Source organism: Eulemur rufifrons, chromosome 7 (assembly GCF_041146395.1).
Source record: "Eulemur rufifrons isolate Redbay chromosome 7, OSU_ERuf_1, whole genome shotgun sequence".
Taxonomy (NCBI): Eukaryota; Metazoa; Chordata; class Mammalia; order Primates; family Lemuridae; genus Eulemur; species Eulemur rufifrons.
Genome location: NC_090989.1, coordinates 53,461,455 through 53,479,838, shown reverse-complemented (window position 1 = coordinate 53,479,838; position 18,384 = coordinate 53,461,455).

Here is an 18,384-nt window from a genome sequence, read left to right as displayed (position 1 = left end):
GCCTCTTTTAATATTGGATACACAGAGTGCTTAAAAATTCTTGCAACCTTTAGTATCGTTATTCATTAATTATAATTACTTTCATTTATATAGCTTTTATCAATTTAAAAAGAACTCCCACACAATTTGAATTTAGCTATTTACACTATTAAAAAGCCAAAGGCCTCGTGAAATTATTAGTGAGGCAATGACAGCTAGGAAAATTGTGATTTAAGTTTCTATCTAGCTTCCAACTGCCAGGGGCTAACAGTGGTGGGTTTAATTACAAGATCTCTAACTGCCTTAAAGCCAAGAGTAATTGGCAGGCACTGTATTTGGAATTCACGATTGCATGTGCTCTGGAAGGAAACCCAGCTAAGCAAATATAATGTCTTTCTGCTGGGAGATTTGATTTATACAGAAGCCTTTACTTAAACAATTAATAATAGGAAAAGGTAATAAATATGCCTCAATTGTTCCTACTTCAGGCTTCCTTTACCTGAGATAAGCATATGTGTTTACAGTATATGGTACATAGCTACGCTTAATGGCTTCCCTTGTCTTGTAAACTCCATCAGAGCAGTGAGCATCTCTTTGCATTCCATGAACATGTATATTTGTTTTAGGCATCCAGAAGTTTTGAAGAAAAGTAGTGATATATATGATCTCCATGGGTCTACTTATAAAGTAAGTTTTTCTTAACATAGTGATGGTTTGGTGTTAAACAGAGCACATTCTTGGTGATGTTTTGGATGTGGCACATCATCACACGCCCACAGTCCCCACCACTGCCACCCAGGCCCATCATCCCCATCCATAAAAGGCATCAGAATCACAGATATTAGCATCGGAGGGGGCTCTCAAATCAATTCCAGGCTTTCAAGTAAGTAACATACTGTTTTTAATGCCAAACCTGAAATGCTGATCTTTAAATTGGTGTCTATTATGAACAGAGGGCTATTTGAGAAGTGCTGGTGTATGTTGGGGAGGGGGCCGTGATGGGAGAGGGAAAATGGCGACAGTGGTGCTGGAATGTGTGTTTCAAACAGTGGGGAAACAGAGGTCATGTAGTCACTCGCCGGTGGTGTGGCTGGTTGTGTGCAAATCACTGAACCTCACTGAGCCAATTATAAAACTGGAGCTCAGATCTTCATTTGTGTGACATCAAGGCCACCACTTCTTAGTACCTCATGAGTCCTCTCAGTCAATACTTGCTGAACTGAAGAAAGTACACATACGGGAATGAGGTGGAGGCAGATTTTAAGAGAAGATGTTATGATTTCTCCAATGCTGGACTCCTTTTGTTGCTTCTACAATTAAACTTTAATTGTGATTAGTAAACTTCAGAAATTCTATTGGGATTAAAGTGCTGCCAAATTCCTGCTGTAGATGAACCTCTTTTTATTTATATTTAGCCACTTCATTTTATATACGTACTTATGGTTTCTTATCAGAGAAGCACCTCAGTAAGATGCTCTGCAGACGGCATGGTTGTGTAGAACCTTCCATCCAACAAAATACCTTAACTACTATGTTTCTTTTAACATTTGGAGAAGGTCTATTAATATTTTTCTCTCTTCCTTTTAATTCAGGAATGCTGGGAAAACCAAATGAAATTTAAAATGCCCAGAAAAGTATCCGATAATGGTATCTATCTATCACTGACTAGAAATCTGTGGGCATTTATTTCTCAGAGCTGTGATCTTTACGTGACACTATTTCGTGAATTGACTTTTATTAAAGTCACTGCCCAAATCACTGCCAAATATTACCTAAGTTAAATGAAGAAACATTGTCTTTCACTTACAGTTAACATTGTTTTTTCCCTGAGTTTTAAAGATGATGCATAAGTTAGTCCTACCTATTCTCTAAAAACAGGCTTTCATTGCTCTCAGAAAGATGATTGAGGTGCAAGAGAAGACAAAATTGGGTAAAGACAATGAGAATCTTTTTTTTTAAAAAAAGGGTAAACTAAATTGTGAATCATTGTTTAAGTTAAATTAATGATAGCCCAAAAGAATTGCTTTCACCATTTGATTCAGCTCTTATTGATTTTACATAAATGCAGAAACATGGCAAGAATTAAGATACCTGAACATTTACTGATGATAGAGTGACTACAGGCATTTAAATAGGAAAAATGGAAAGATTTGGGTTTGTGTTTTTGTACATTGATTTACTTAACTAGAAATAATTTTGCTTTTTTGTGTGTTCAAATTTATTTCCTTTTTAATTTTACCTACGTAAATATAAAAATTAATATCATCTAATTCTTCTTTAATATTAAATTTTGTTTTGCTTTGCTTCAGCTTTTAATATATATTAGGCTTTAAGGGAAAATACTTTGTATCTCTCTTGTGAAAGTAAAAGGTCTCATTTGGCAATGGAGGAGATCCTGTATTATACCTGAAGGGGAAATCTGAACAACAAAATATTATGGAGGAAACTGTATGCAAACTTTCTAAATTTAGAATTAATTAGTCCTGAAAATAGTTGAATGTTAGATTCACTGCCTTTGGCCTTCCCACACCCTTCCTGAGTTCCATCATCATCATCAGCTCAGGACAATTGTACATAGTACTGCTATGTCCATCTCTTTCAAAGCACTAACAAAACTCGAACAAATTGTTTTTATTCTTTGCTATTTATGAACTGGAAAAGATAAAGAGAGGTATGAAAATCATATAATAGCTTATACTCCCTGTGTGATTTATGGAATCAATTGATTTTAAGATCTATCAAACAAAACATTGGAAGTAAATTCACAGAAATTATCATACTAATATATAATACCTTCACTCTATAAATGGCCCATAAAAATTGGTATAAAAAGCATTATAAGCACAATAATTAAGCAAAAGATGTAATCGGACAATTCACAAATGATAGAATTATAAACAGTTTTAAAACCCATGCAAAAATGTTCAATTTCATTATAATCAAAGTACTGCATATTAAATGATGGGTTAGCATGTTATGCTTATGAAATTAGTAAAGGTTTTTGTAAATGAGACCAGCCTGTTAAGGAGAAACACTGCTAGGATGAGAGTGAATCGGCATCACTCTTGGAAAAGCAGTTTGCCACTAATAAGACTTAAATGTTCATAAACTCTTATTCAGTAATTCCAATTCTAGAAATCTTTCCTAAGAAAATAATAACCCTTAAAACAGAAAGAGCTATAAAGTTGTTCATTTTCTGTCATTTAAAATATAAAAAAACTGGATACAACATAAATTTCCAATAATAGACAAATGACTAAACTATAACCCAGTAGATGTCATTTTTGTGTATTCATTTAAAATGATTAGGCAGAAAGTATAATAAAGAAAATTGTTGTTATAATGTTAGTGAAAAAAGCTGGATATACAATTTTATGTACATTCTTTCAGTTGTGAAGATCAAAGTATGTATGATGTATAGAAATGAATATTGGAAGGAAATACAACATAATATTTTGTGTTTTTAAGGTGATGGAAAATATGCAAGGTTTTTAAAATATATTTCACAGTTCTTCCCACTTTACAAAATATGCATTTTTTTCTTACAACAAAAAAGATGTTTATGTAAGGAATAAAAAGTGCACAAAAGAATACAGGAGAAATGAACCCTCCACGTGGATTCACAGCAGTGAATCAATGTGGATCCATCCTTCATGACCCATTGCACAAGCAAATGACTTTTCACTGGCCTTTTGAAAATTGTCATCTCTCTGAATGTTGACAATTGGATTGATTGCCAGGAAGATACAATAGTGCCTAATCTCTGAAGAATTAGAATGTAGAATTAGAATTACACCTATCCTGCTTTATATCTAAACTAAACTAACAAGGACTAGAGGTATGGTCAACATAAGCTCCTTTAAAAATAACAAGTACTTCAAAGGGCATAATTATCAATGCACACTTACTGAACAGATACAACTAACTTTATATTATAAAACACTGCCTACTTTTTTCCTCTATACACTCATTAATATAATTCAAAACATATTCTAATTATACTAAAGGATATCTGACATTTTTAAAAACAATTGTGTTAACTAACCACTTTCCAAATATTCAGGATCTTTTTGTTAGGACTTAGAAATTATTAAATGAATTGTTAGGCATGGGAATGGAACAAAAGAATTAAAAGTGCCACTTACCCGACATGCTTCTATTTTTCAGAAAAGTCCTTATGTTGCCATAAGGCAAACCTTATGGATTAAAAATGCTTCCACAAACTTTTTCTTCTGATTAATGTTGCTTTGTTATGTTAGAAGCAGAATGGCAGCAAAACTTATCTTTATCAGTACCTCACATTTTTTTTTCTCTTCTGTTTCTTCAAATCTTTTGTGTGTACTTTGTTCAGTTACAAACAGGAAATGTGGTGATGGAGGCTTCTTAAGTTTTGATCTGAGCACAGTAGACTTAAATTGTTGTGTAACGTGGGAAGAAAAAAATCCCACAAGCCTCCATTTTCTGGTATTTGACTTTTTTTTTTTAATCAATATCTGAGTCTAATTTAAAAATAAACAAATAAAGGTATGAATTAAACCAGGAGGGATCTTGCCTATCTCTGGAGAGAATCCAGGAATCTCCTCACAAGTGAATTCACATGGAAACAAAATAAAATATACTAAACTAGTGAGTGAATAGCAAGCAACCCCTGGGTGTGATCTTTGAGAATGTTGGAGGTCAGGAACTAATTCTATCCCACTGGGAGACTAGATGCCTGCCTTATTTCCTGCCAACTCTCACCCCTGCCAGCAAAAGTTCCTCTGTCCAACCTAGAGTCACCTGGCAGCTAGTTCCAGTTGTCAGCCCCACCCCAGAGTCTCAGAGTCAGAAGTTTTACATGTTGGCGTACAGAAGGATGCTCCATGGCATTAATTGAAAATGCATTAGTTTAAAATCCTGAGCCCTACCGAATTAGAATATTTAGGGTGAAGCGCTGGAATACTCATTCTAACAAGATTTCTGAAGTACATTTTAATATATATATAAAAAAATATAAGAAAAATACTATTTTAATATAGCTGTTCTGGAAAATGTTTTCAGAAATTCATATATACTGGATAGAATTGATCTCTCTCATCATTAAAACTCTAGAACCTAGAATTATGCCTGGCACATTATAGGTCTCAATAAATATTCTCACAATGATTGAATAAATAAAACAATGGTAGAGTCTTCTACTTTCTCCTTGCTCCAACATAGAAAACTGCCTGGTAAACAAAATGCAGCACTTCCTTATTCTTTGGACAGAGTTGGCTAAACACTAACAGATTTTTTCACTTCAATTCCTTTCCCCCAAAATATTTCTTATGAATCATTGAATTAGAGCCTATAAAACTGAATGAGACCATGGAGATTCTCTGGTCTAATCTTTAAAAAGCATTTTTAAACTATGTTCCATAGAACACTGGGCCTTTAAGAAACTCTTAGGAAACAAATGCTCCTTCAACAAATATATCTGGAAAAACTATACAGTATTATTTTCATTTCTATAGTTGCATATTAGTATATTTAAGGCTTAGGTAAGTCCTGCAAAAAGGAAATTGTAATACTTTTTTTTTAATCAGAGCCTTTTCTAAACTTACTTGGCCAGAGAACTCTTTGTTCAACGGCTATCTATTATATTAATATTAGCAGGGTGACAGGTTCTATAAAGCAGGCCTTGATAGCCACGGACCAAGACTTCAAGGGAACGGCAGTCTCAGGTTTATGAAGGGACCAAAGGACAACAGCGAATCAGAAAGTTTCTTCCTAGAACTAGGTGGAACATAGGGAAGGAGATTGCTAAAGAGCTTAATCCCAGACATCCAGGAAGGTTTGGACATGTAAGACATCAGTTCAAGAGAAGAGGGTTCAGGTGTGGGGTGGCCTTGAGGGGTTGAGCTTCAGTCCTGAAAGAGGGAAACTGGTCAGGAGCCCCAGGCTCAGGAGGGGACTACACAGGTTACCTAAGCAAGACCTTGGAATATGGCAAAGTAGATGCCTACAACTGGAGCATACAGAGGACATTAGAGAGAAAAAGAGTCTCAGGACGGAAATATTAAGAGCAAACATCCTCTTGTTAGAACAAAAATATTGCAGAGGATGAGGAAAGAAGGAAGGAGGATGCCTTCATCCTGGTTGATCCACACAGTGCAATTCCAGAAACAATAACGGTGTTCAGTAATTAGCCCTGACTGCCGAGAAGGTCAAACTCAGCAAGAATGACTCAGATAAAAATGCAGGAATTCTGTGGTTAACACAGGAAGAGTACCTCTCAGATCAGCCTAACAAGAGAAACCCAAACCAAACCCACCCATTGGGATAGCAACTACCTAAGGGCTTCCTGCCTCAAGTCTCTGACTCTACATGTACAAGTCACAGGCAGCTGAGGAAGCAAGGGTGGAGAAGACAGGCAGGCACCCAGGAAGGATGTATCCTGCTTCAGGGGGAGTCTGTAGTGCATGTTGAGTGATTACCTAATGGTTTAAAAGAGTTAATGTACATTCTAAATGCACGAGTGACATCTCCAAAATAATAAAAACTTAGTCTAATAAATCCGAACCACTTCACTTCACAATTTCTAATTATTATAATATTTTTGAAAGTGATCTGCATTACAATGTTCTCCATTCCTTAGATCTATATAATCGGGAGCTATAACAAGATTGCCCAAGGTCACCCAGAAAGTCCGTGCCTGCGCATTTGATAGTTCCACAGATGTCTGAAATTTGCCAGAAAGAAAGATAGCTTTTCATTAAATGTAGATGGCTGAGCACATGAAGACATTATCGGAATATAAAATAACTATAGATATGTGTTTGTTATGAAATACATGCATGAGTGCAGAGACTTGAATGACTCCACGAGCCATGTCCAAATTACAAATAAGCACGAGGCTTCTCTAATACTTTTTATTGAGATGAGTTATCAAAATGAAGTTTAAAAGATGGCTAGACTAAGCAAAAATGTCCTGGCAAGCTTGAAGCAGTTAGAAATGTTGTAGAAAATTTTGAGGGGAGGTTTTGATGGGCACCTGTCAAGAAATAAGAATTTTAAGGTCCACAAAATTGAGGTTTTGCTGCCAAAAGAAAATGAAAAACATGTCAAAATGGCAGCTGCCACTCAGAGTTTCAGAAAAATAGGTCACAGAGTGCAGATGGAGGCCCACTTTTCAAATCTTGTTTATGATCATTTATTATTTTTATAATGAATTTTATCACTATAATGTATTTACCTATATCTGTGTGTATATCCATATATATAAAGATGTGTGTGTGTGTGTGTGTGTGTGTGTGTGTGTGTATAGTCCGAGGGGTTCCAAATTGTTTGGTAAGTATTACAATATATTCACAAAAGTATTTATCTATTATATAAACTATTTATAACACTCATTACTTTTATAATCAGAATAAATGATACATCCTTATTTTAAAAGCTCTTTAGAATAGAGTTTATAGAAACAGAACTTAACTCTTCGTGTAATTTTTCTTTATTCTGGTGAATCATTCATTAGTCATACTAAAACTAGTACAAAGTAAGCAAACAACTTTATGAGTAAAAGGAAGGGAAGGACCACCTGTGCTATTGATTATGCTGTTTTAAAATGTAAAATTATTCAAAATTAATTATGAGGTTACAATTGCATCTGATTAGACTATAGTAATGATTCATATTTTCATTGAGTTTAGACTATAAGGTCTTCTAGAAACCATAATTATTCAGATGAAAAGGATAAAAACAAGTTAAAAGCAATAGAACAATTCATAGATTTGGCATAAGATTCTCTGATTTTTTTATTATACTTATTATGTCTTACAGATCCATAATTCTTAAAAAATTAAACACCAAAATGAAAGAGTACATAACAAAAACTTTAGAACTAGTAGCGAAAAATGCCTGATAGCAGATACAGTCTATTTTCCTACCTGCGAGAGGCTTAAGTGACCAAGTTTTCTAGAAGACAACAATTTGTCCCACTATACTGATTTCTATGGGATGCCCTAGAAGCAATACTATTAGTAAAGCTAAAGCATTCTGAGAAATTTTATTCTTATTTGAAACATAACTGGTTCAAACAAAGTAGACCGGTTTATTAATATTTCCTATAGGATTTCTCATAACTTTAGGTAGCTAATATGCAATTTCTCTTCTTAAGAGGAGGCTATAATATGCAGTATTTTAAAAATACTATTGCATGGGAGTAACATCTCTTTATTTTTAAAGCATTTTGCAGGACTACTGTTATGACATATGCATTTTAGGAAACACTGGACCAAGCAACTTTTTCTTCCTGTTGAACTGGCTCTTACCATCTGGCCTCCTCCCACATTCAGGGCCTGGCTTACTTGAGAGACACCATGGTAATACCAACTTTACCACCTAAATATGAATTTTTATCATTAGAGATGGTTTTCTTAAGATTAAAAAAGGAATGCACCCTTAAAATTCAAATGCCCTAGGACAACTAAGACAATGAGCATCCTCAAAATAGCTTACACAGTGAGTCTAGTTCTAGCGAATCCTCTACCATATAAGAAATGCAGAATATTAGTTTTGATCAAAATAAAAGGTTTGACGCTAGGCTATTTCTAGAAGGCAAATTTTAGCTGGAGGACCCTAGGGAGTGGGGACATTGAACAGAAGCAAAACAGTAACATGCAGGGATGCACCAGTCAGGGGCCTGCCTGGAAACAGCTGCTGAGTGCGTAGGGAAAGTTGAATGGGTTGGATGAAGGGACTGTTTACAAAGGTGCAGGCAGAGCTAACAGGAAGCACAAGGGAAAGTGAAACATCTCTGGGCTAACAACAGAGATAATCAGTGACCACCTCTAGGCTTTAAATTATTAGAGGAATATTAGTGACTGGAACTCTGTGAGATATATAGTCGTAAGAGAAGCTGCCTGACAGAAGCTGTGGCTTTCAGAAAAATAAAGAAATCACAGCCATTGTCATGATCAGGCAAGAAGGGAGCTTTCCTCATTGGCCAAACCCAATATTCAAAGGGAAATGCAGTCATAAGGATGCAGTTCATAGAAGTCAGGCTTCCATGGCTCGAAGAGGGATGAAGAACAACAGAGAATGGGCCTGGATTGGTAAACATGTGAGTAAGAGGTCTAGCGTGAACTTAATCTTAAGTAGATACTATCTGTCCTGCCAAATGTGGACTTCATAATTTCATAAACAGACTCATCCTCCAGAGCACAGAAGAATAACTAAAAGTAATATATTTTGATATTTTCAGCTAGATTCATTAGGGCAATTTTATTGATCTAAAAATAATACCTAAGATGCCCTAAATTATATTAACTTGGTTCTGCATAGAATAAAACTAAAAATAAAATGTATCCATAGAGTATATAAAAATTATGAAAGGGAGGATATAATAATGGAAACTATATGTGAAAATTTCCTAGAGCTTAAGATACATATGAATCTTTAAAGTGAAAAGACTCAGAGAACAAGAAAATAATAAGGCCAATGTGGTAGATGGTTAATATTTGAAGAATTTAAATTAAAGGTATATGATAATATTTTGTATTATTCTTGTAATTGTTTTATAAAGTCTGAAATAGTATCAAAATAAAATCTTGAAAATATACGTAAATTACTTAGAACAGTATCTGTTAGATGTGAAATGTTCCGCAAGTACTAAATGTTGATGTTGTCTGTATTACCCTGATAATAAAATCAGATAAAAGCATCATAAGAAAAGAAATCTATAGACAAATTATTCCTCATAAAAATAGATAGAAAAAAGTCTTAACAAAATGTTAGCAAGTCTAATCCAGCAATATATTAAAAGGATAATATATCACAACCGAGTGGGGTTTATTCCAGGAATACAAAGTGTTTCAACATTAGAAAAATCACTCACTGTAAGTCACCAGAATAACAGACTAAAATCAAACAAATGAAAAACATGTGATCATGTCAATCAAGGCAGAAGAACTATTTGGCAAAATCCAAATATCTATTTCTGATTTTTAAAAAATTAAATGCTGAAGAAACCAGGAACAGACAAGGACTTCCTCAACATAATTAAGAGTTCCGACAAATCACATAATCCCTATTTGGGAAATACTGAATGTTTTCTGCCTAAAATAGGAACAAGGCAAGGATATCCACTCTCACCACTTTAATTCAACATTGTACTGGAGGCTTTAGTCCAAGCAATAAGAAAAAAAATTAAATTCATATGGATTAAAAATAAAGAAGTAAAACCAATTTATAGATGACATGATTCTATGAAATCTACCAAAAAAATCTGCTAGAACTAATTAGCAAGTATAAATGTGTCAGGAGACAAGATTAATATACAAAAATATTAATTTTATTTTTTATACTAGTAACAAAGAATTAGAGATTGATATTAAAATAGGAACAAAAAGGAGATCAGTAGGTTTCAAGGCTAGAGATTGACTAAGGAAGAATATAAGGAAACTGTGGAAAAATCTTAAATGATGAATTTTTACTATCTAAAGTATACCTCAATAAATCTCATTTTTAAAACACTAAAATAGAAAAAAATAAGAATCTGTGAGTTCATTTTGATAAACAAACAAATGATTGAATAAACGAAAAGGCAAAACTGTTTTTTAGAATAGAATGCCAACTAAAAATTGTAGAAGGAATAATGGAATTAAAAAATATACAATTTTCAGCTATCAGATTAATCACTGATTTAGAAAAATATTATCAGTAGGTGATAAACTAGGAGGTAAATAATTGATGCGCAGAGAGATATTTACCTAGTCTCAAACGTCTCCTTACAAATTATTAATTAAAAAAAACCTATTAATTTTATGCTGAAGAAACCTAGTAGACATAAATTTAACTAAGTATCAAAGTTAGTATTACCAATAATGGAACAAATCAAACTCATATATTTCCTGATATAGTACACTGGAAAGTATTCTTCTGATATTCTTATAAAAATTGCAAAACTTTAATCAGTCATGAATTGTCAGATATACCCAAACTGAAAGGCATACTACAAAAATAACTGACCCACATGCCTCAAAAACATCAATATCAAGAATGACAAAGAAATGATGCTTAAATATTTCAGATTAAAACAGACTAAGGAGAGATGACAAGTAAAGGCAAAGCATGATCTTGCACTGGATCCTGGGCTGTGGAGAAAAATAGCTATAAAATGATGCTGTTGGGACAATTGCTAAAATTTGAATACAGACAGGTAGATAATAGTATTGGTTATGAAATAAAAAATCCTTGATCTTAGGCAATACACACCAAGGCTTTATAGATAAAGCAGCATAATCTCTACAATTTATAGCCAACTTCCAAATACATGCACAGAAAGAGGGGAGGAAAGAGAATAAATGATATATGTAAAACAAAAGGGGTAAATGCTAATAACTGATGTATTTGGATAAATGGTATATGTGACTTCTTTGTGCTGTCAATTTATGGGCTATGGTTTAACTAGAACTCAGAAGAAAATTTATAACCTTAAGACATTAATAAATAAAATACAATTAATTCAGTGAATTAAACACCTAACTCAGTAAGTTAGTCACATATCTACAAAATAAATTAAGAAAAATTAATATTGGAATTAGTCAAGGTAAAAGCAATACTTAATTAGAAAACAAAAGTTCCAACTAATAAATAGATCTAAAGAGCTAGTTTTTGAGACCTCCAACATTGAAGAAAAATTATTGACTATCCAAATCCAGTTACGATGTAGAAAGCATAAATACAAAATTAGAAATGAGACTGGAAAAATAACTTATAAAGGAACTTGACAGGATTATAAATGTACCTTGTTTAACTCCAGGCAAATATATTTGAAGACCTACTTGGAAGATATGATTTCTTAGAAAAATATACATTATTAAAACTGATCCAATAAGAGGCATCTAAACAGGAAAATTCTCATGGAATTGAGAAAATAGTAAGGATCTACTCACAAAAAAATGTGGCAACCCCTTACTGTTGGGAATGTTTCTAGTGTTTCAACACTGAACATGATGCTAATTTGGCTTAAGATAGAAGCTGGGTATAGATATATATTTAGATAAAGATTTAATTATAGAGACAATAGTTATACAGGAAAGATAAAGCTATTATGTTAAGTAGTCATCAAATCCTCTGTATTTTTTAAATCAAAATTATATATATTTATTGTTTTAAAAGTTGAATGTAGGGAAGTTTTCTGGTAATGGTGGTATGGAGAGGTTATAGAATTCCCCTTTGCAGAAAATAAGAATAAAAATGGGGGGAAAATATCTAAAACAACTATCTGGAAATTGACCAAAGACAAATAACAAACTGAGAGATGTTTATTCTTAGAAAATTGGTACAGTTTCAGGTAAGAATGCAGCAGTCCTTGGTCTTCTGGCTACCCCCATTTCCCCCCCCCACCCGTTTCTCCTTCACCCTTTACCGTTTGGTAGGACTGCATACTTCATTTGGAGTCGGGCAAGGGTAACGTGTGAAAACCCATGCATTGCCGGCTGCAAGTGGCAGTCTTAGCTCAGAATGAATAATAAAAGACTGCAATTTTGCTAGTTCAAAGTTGCAGGTCTGGTTTGGGATGAATGGCACACCAGACACAAATTCAATAGTAAGAGATGTAACAGGCAGAGATAAGGTCCGCACACATCCCTGCCTATCTGCTAAACTATGCATGTTGTGGGAGAAACCTAACAGGACCCATGGAAAAGAGAAAACCAAGACAGACTTGAGAACTGGCTACAACTTTGAATGTGTTCTTTAATCGACATGTAGCTCAGTAGGCAATGGATGGGGAAGCCTTAGAGAATTGAGGTGTCACTGAAATCATTGGCTGACCACTAAGCTATGCAGACACAGGGGTCGTCAAATAGTAAGCAAGACTAAGAAATAATGTTTAAAAAAACTGAGCAGAAACATCATTGGCTTCACATTGTAGGGAACAGAGATTATATAGTTTAAGTCCAAGCAAATTACTAAAACAAACAAACTAACAACAATAAACACACACAAACACAATGAGCCTTAGGAGAAAAAATAAAATGTAAAGATGCAATATATTATCTAAAATTGTAAGTTTTACATACATATTACAAGGCATGCAAAGAAGCATAAGAATGTGACCCATATTCAGGGGGAAAAAATACATAGTAGTCAATAGATGCTGGATTTAGCAGGCAAACACTTCAAGGCAGCTTTATAAATATGTTGAAATAATTTTTTAAAAAATGTTCAAAGAATTTCAGGGAAATATGCAATCATTAAGTTAACTAATGAAAAAATCACAACAGAGAAATTGAAACTACAAAAAAGAACCCAATGGAAATTGTAAAGTTGAAAAGTATAATAACTGAGATAAAGATAAATCACTAGGTGTACTCAACAGCAGATTTGAAATGGTAGAAGTCTCAGTGATTCAGAAGATAGATCAACAGAAATCGTCCAATCCAAAGATCAAGGAGAAAAGGGATTAAAAAAAGGAATAGAATCCCAGAGATCCGTGACACAATTTTAAGAATTCCAGCACATGTTTACTGGGGAGTCATGGCTGAAAACTTCCCATTTTGATGAAAGACATTTACTTCTAGACCCAAGGAACTCAATGAACACCAACTAGTATACACACACAAAGGAAAACACACACGGACACATCTTATTCAAATTCCTGAAAGACAAAGAAAAAAGTTTGAAAACAGCAAAAAAAAAGCAACTCATCCTATACAAGGAAACAACAATTTGTTGTTGGATAACTTCTTATTAGAAAGAATGAGATCACAAGAAAGAGGAATAACATATTCAAAGTGCTGAAAGAAAAATAAAAGGGCAACCAAGAACTCTATACCCTAGTAAAATTGTTCTTCAAAAATATAAGCAAAATAAAGACACTCCCAGATAAACATAAATTGAGAGAATTCACTGCTAGCAGACCTTACTCACAAGGAAAGTCAAGGGAAGTACTTCAGGCTAAAGGAAATGATACGAGATGGTAACTTGGATGTCAATCACCAGAAATATTTGAGTAAATGAAAAGATTGTGTGTGTGTGTGTGTGTGTGTGTGTGTATGCATGTGTGTACAAGATTTTTTTCTTTCCTTTCCTAATTTCTTTAAAATCAGAACATTATTCAAAGCAATAATTGTAACACAGTATTGTTCAGTTTATAATATATATGATGATTTTTTATATATGACGATAATAACACAAAGGAATGGGGAAAGATGAAATGGAGTTTTACTGGACAAATTTGCTATATTTGACTGGAGTTAAGTCAGTACTAATTTTAAGTGAATTGTGAAAGTTAAAGAAGTTAACTTAGGTGACTTTTTCATGTGAACATCATGGAGCATACTTAGACAAACCTAGATGGTACAGCCCACTACACACGTGGGCTATGTATTACAGCTTATTGCTTGTAGGCTACAAACCTGTACAGGATGTGACTGTACTGAATACTATAGGCAATTGTAGCAGAATGGTAACTATTTGTCTATCTAAATAGAATTGTTACATTAAAAATATGGTATTATAATCTTATAGAACCATCAAATATGCACTGTCATTAATTGAAACATCATTATGCAGCTCATGACTATATATCAATAATACATTAAATGTGAACAGACTGAACACTCAATCAAAAGACAGAGCAAAAGACGACAGAATAATGGTCAGCAAACACATAAAAAATTGCTCAACATCTCAAATCATCAGGGAAATGCAAATCAAAAGCACAATGAGATATCACTTAATTCCAATGAGAATGGCTTTTATCAAAAAGTCCCCAAACAACAAATGCTGGCATGGATGCAGAGAAATAAGAACACTCTTACACTGCTGGTAGGACTTCAAATTAGTACAATCTTTATGGAAAGTAATATGGAGATACCTCAAAGAACTAAAAGTAGCACTACCATTTGGTCCAGCAATCCCACTACTGGGCATCTACCCAAAGGGAAAAAAGACATTTTATAATAAAGACATCTGCGCTTGAATGTTTATAGCAGCATAATTCACAATTGCAAAGATGTGGAAACAACACAAGTGGATTAATAAAATGTGGTATATGTATACCATGGAGTTCTACTCAACCATACAAAACAATGGTGATCTAGCACCTCTTGTATTATCCTGGATGGAGCTGGAGCCCATTCTTTGAAGTGACATATCACAAGAATGGAAAAACAAGCACCACATGTACACACCATCCAATTGGTACTAACTGCTCAACACTTAGGTGCACAAGTGGGAGTAATATTCATCGGGTGCTGGGAAGGTGGGAGGGGGGTGGAGGGAATGGGTAAATTCACAACTAATGGATATGGAGCACACTATCTGGGGGATGGGCACACTTGTAGCTCTGACTCAGGTGGTGCAAAGGCAATTTATGTAACCAAAATGTTTGTACCCCCATAATGTTCTGAAATTTAAAAATAAAAAAGAATAATATTATTTGCTGAGTGAAATAAAGTGGCTTAGATGCATTTTCCAACCAAGTGTAAAAACTAGAATTCAAACAGTAGAGATCAATTAGTATATTAGAAAAGAATGAAAACCTTACCTGGCTCAAAGTGGTAAACAGCAAGGTATGAAGTTAGTGTGCATAATATTGAAACCTGCCTTTGCCAGGGGTATTTCTCTTGTTCTGTGTTTCAGTTTTCAGATCTCTGAACCCTTGTGCACCTGTGATTCATGTAGCAATTACCACATACACAGGCCAGACTTGATCTCTGGCTGCAGTGTTTCAATTATAGAGAAAATATGAGTAACTGACATGTGTGTGTGGAATTTATTGCAGTATCTCCCTGGCCTCTCTCTTTTATTTTTAATAAAAAGAAGGAAAATAGTAGCAGTAAAAAGAAAAAGTTTTATCACATGATTGTGGTGGTGTTTATTTTGCTGTGTATATTTGTCATAACTCATGAAATGAAAAATCCTTAAAATTGGTGGATTTTGTTGTATATAAATTATACTTCAATGATTAAAAAACTCAAACCAAAAAAAAAGGCAGAGGTAGAACGGATAAAAAAACAATATCTTCCTATTTTTCTGTAAGTGTTATACTTTAAATTCAAAGATATCAATAGGTGAGGGTAAAAGAATGGAAAAAGATAAGCATGCATAGAGCAACAATAACAGAGTTGAAATGGGCTATATTAATATGAGATAAAGTGGACTTCAAGACAAAAAATATTACAAAGAAATGATTTTGTTGATAACATTTCCCAATGATAAAGGGTCAATACATCAGAAAGATATATACTCATAAGAGAGCCCCAAAAACAAATAACACAAAATCTGACAGAATTTAAGGGGAAACAAAAAATACAACTATAGTTGGAGAGTTAGCCACCCCTGTCTCTGTAACTGATAAAACTAGAGGGAAAACCAGTAATGATACAGCAGACTTGAACAACACTATTAACTAATAGAACCTAATTGACATTTAAAGAGTAGTCCACATAGCAACAGCAAAATATAAATTATTTGCAAGCACACATTAAACAATCTTCAGCATAGACAGTATGACAGTTCATAAAGCAAGTCTCAAAAAATTTCATTTCATTAAATTAGAAAACAACAATAAAAAGATATTTGGAAAAATCTCCAAATATTTTGAAATTAAATGACAGACTTCTAAGTAACTGATCGAAGTACAGATCACAAGGGAAACTGCAAAATTCTTTAAACTCAATGAAAATAAAAACACAACATATCAAAATTTATGGGATGCAGCTAAAGCAATGCTTAAAGGGAAATATGTAGCATGAAATACTTATATAATAAAGGAAGAAAAGCCTAAATCTTCTGTTTTATCTTGATAAGCAAGAAGTCAAACCCAAAGTAGAAAGAAGAAAATAAATAAAGATCAGAGGAGAAAACAGTGGAAGAGAAACAGAAAAACAATAGGAAAAAAAAAATCAATGGAACCAAAAGGTTTTATTTTTTTCCTTTGGTAAAAATCAACAAAATTGATAAGCATTAAGCACACACTTTATAAGAATTAAAAGAATTACAAGAAACTATTATGAACAACTTTGTACTTACTTAGATGAAATAAATTCCTAGAAAGACACGATTTACCAAAACTAATTTAGAAGTAATAGAAAACCTGAATAGACCCATAAAAAATAAGGAAATTAAATGAGTAATCAAAAATAAAGGAAGAGAGAGATTTCTGGGAAGGAGACTTTACTTTGTAGAATTCTATGTTATTTGAATCTTTCACCATCAGTATGCAATCCTGAATGATTTGTGTCATAACAAAATGTCTACAGTATAGTTGTTAAGGGTTCAGTTTAATCCCAACACCAGGTTTATTTAGTTTTATGAAAGCTTACAGGAAATAACCCAGCATACACAACAGCAACATAGGTGTGGTCTTGTACCTCCCAGGCCCAGCTTGCAGTCCTTGTCATGCTGCTTAGAGAACATGCACAGCCATGAGAAATGAAGCTGAAGATGTGCACACTATCTCAACTCAGGGAACCATCAGCTCTGGGTTTTCTTAGACTTTTATTCCTTATCAGTCACACTGCTCTTTTAGCTGCATGTGACCAGCCCCAAGTCTCTGAGGTAGGTGCATCTCATAAATTGCAGTTATTCATTATTAAGTCTCAATGACGAGGTATGGTGGTTGGTCCTGTACATACTCCTTGGTCAGACTCTCTTTTAATATGGATCTGCTCTAGTTAAATTTCTAAACATTTCCTTCAGTTTATATTGCAAGCGAGACTAAACATGGGTGAAATTCTCAGGCTCTCCTGAGACTAAAGGCCAAAGAAACAGCTGTTAACTCCTTTTAAAAGTCTGAACAGACTTTGCTCAAAGGTTAGTAACAGATATGTGTTAAGATTATAGGTGATTTTTTCTTTCTTATTTAAACATTTGTTTTTGTAATTTTACAATGAGTAGTAATTAATTTTGTATTCAGAAAAATAAAGCTATTTCCAAAAAAAAGAAAATTTCATAAACAAAATCATGTGTTTATACTCCACTGGGGAAATGCACAGTTGGTGCAGATGGCAAATATTTATCACATTTGCCAATGTTGAAATGACACAGGATTACATTGGCATGTCAGTCTTTAAAAATTACATTTTAACTTTGATAACTCTAATTTTTGGAAAAATTACTTCAAAATCCCCAATAAACTTTAAAACTAAAATAGAGAAAGGAACATGTTTTGAGCACATTTAATTTTCTAAACTATTTTGGTAGCCAGTTGGGCTGCCCAGGGAGGAGACACGCAGTAGCATGCAGGAGGCTTGGTAAGATCAACACCTGTGGAAGGCAAGAGACGAAGGCAGGACTGGGCAGAGGGAGAAGGCAAGCTGCAATGTGGTCACAACAGCAGCTCCAGCAGACCCCCGCTATAACCATGGGATGACCCTTCGGAGCTGTTCTGCTGCTCTGGGTGGCAGCAAGGAAGAAGGGAAGAGAAGGGGAAGA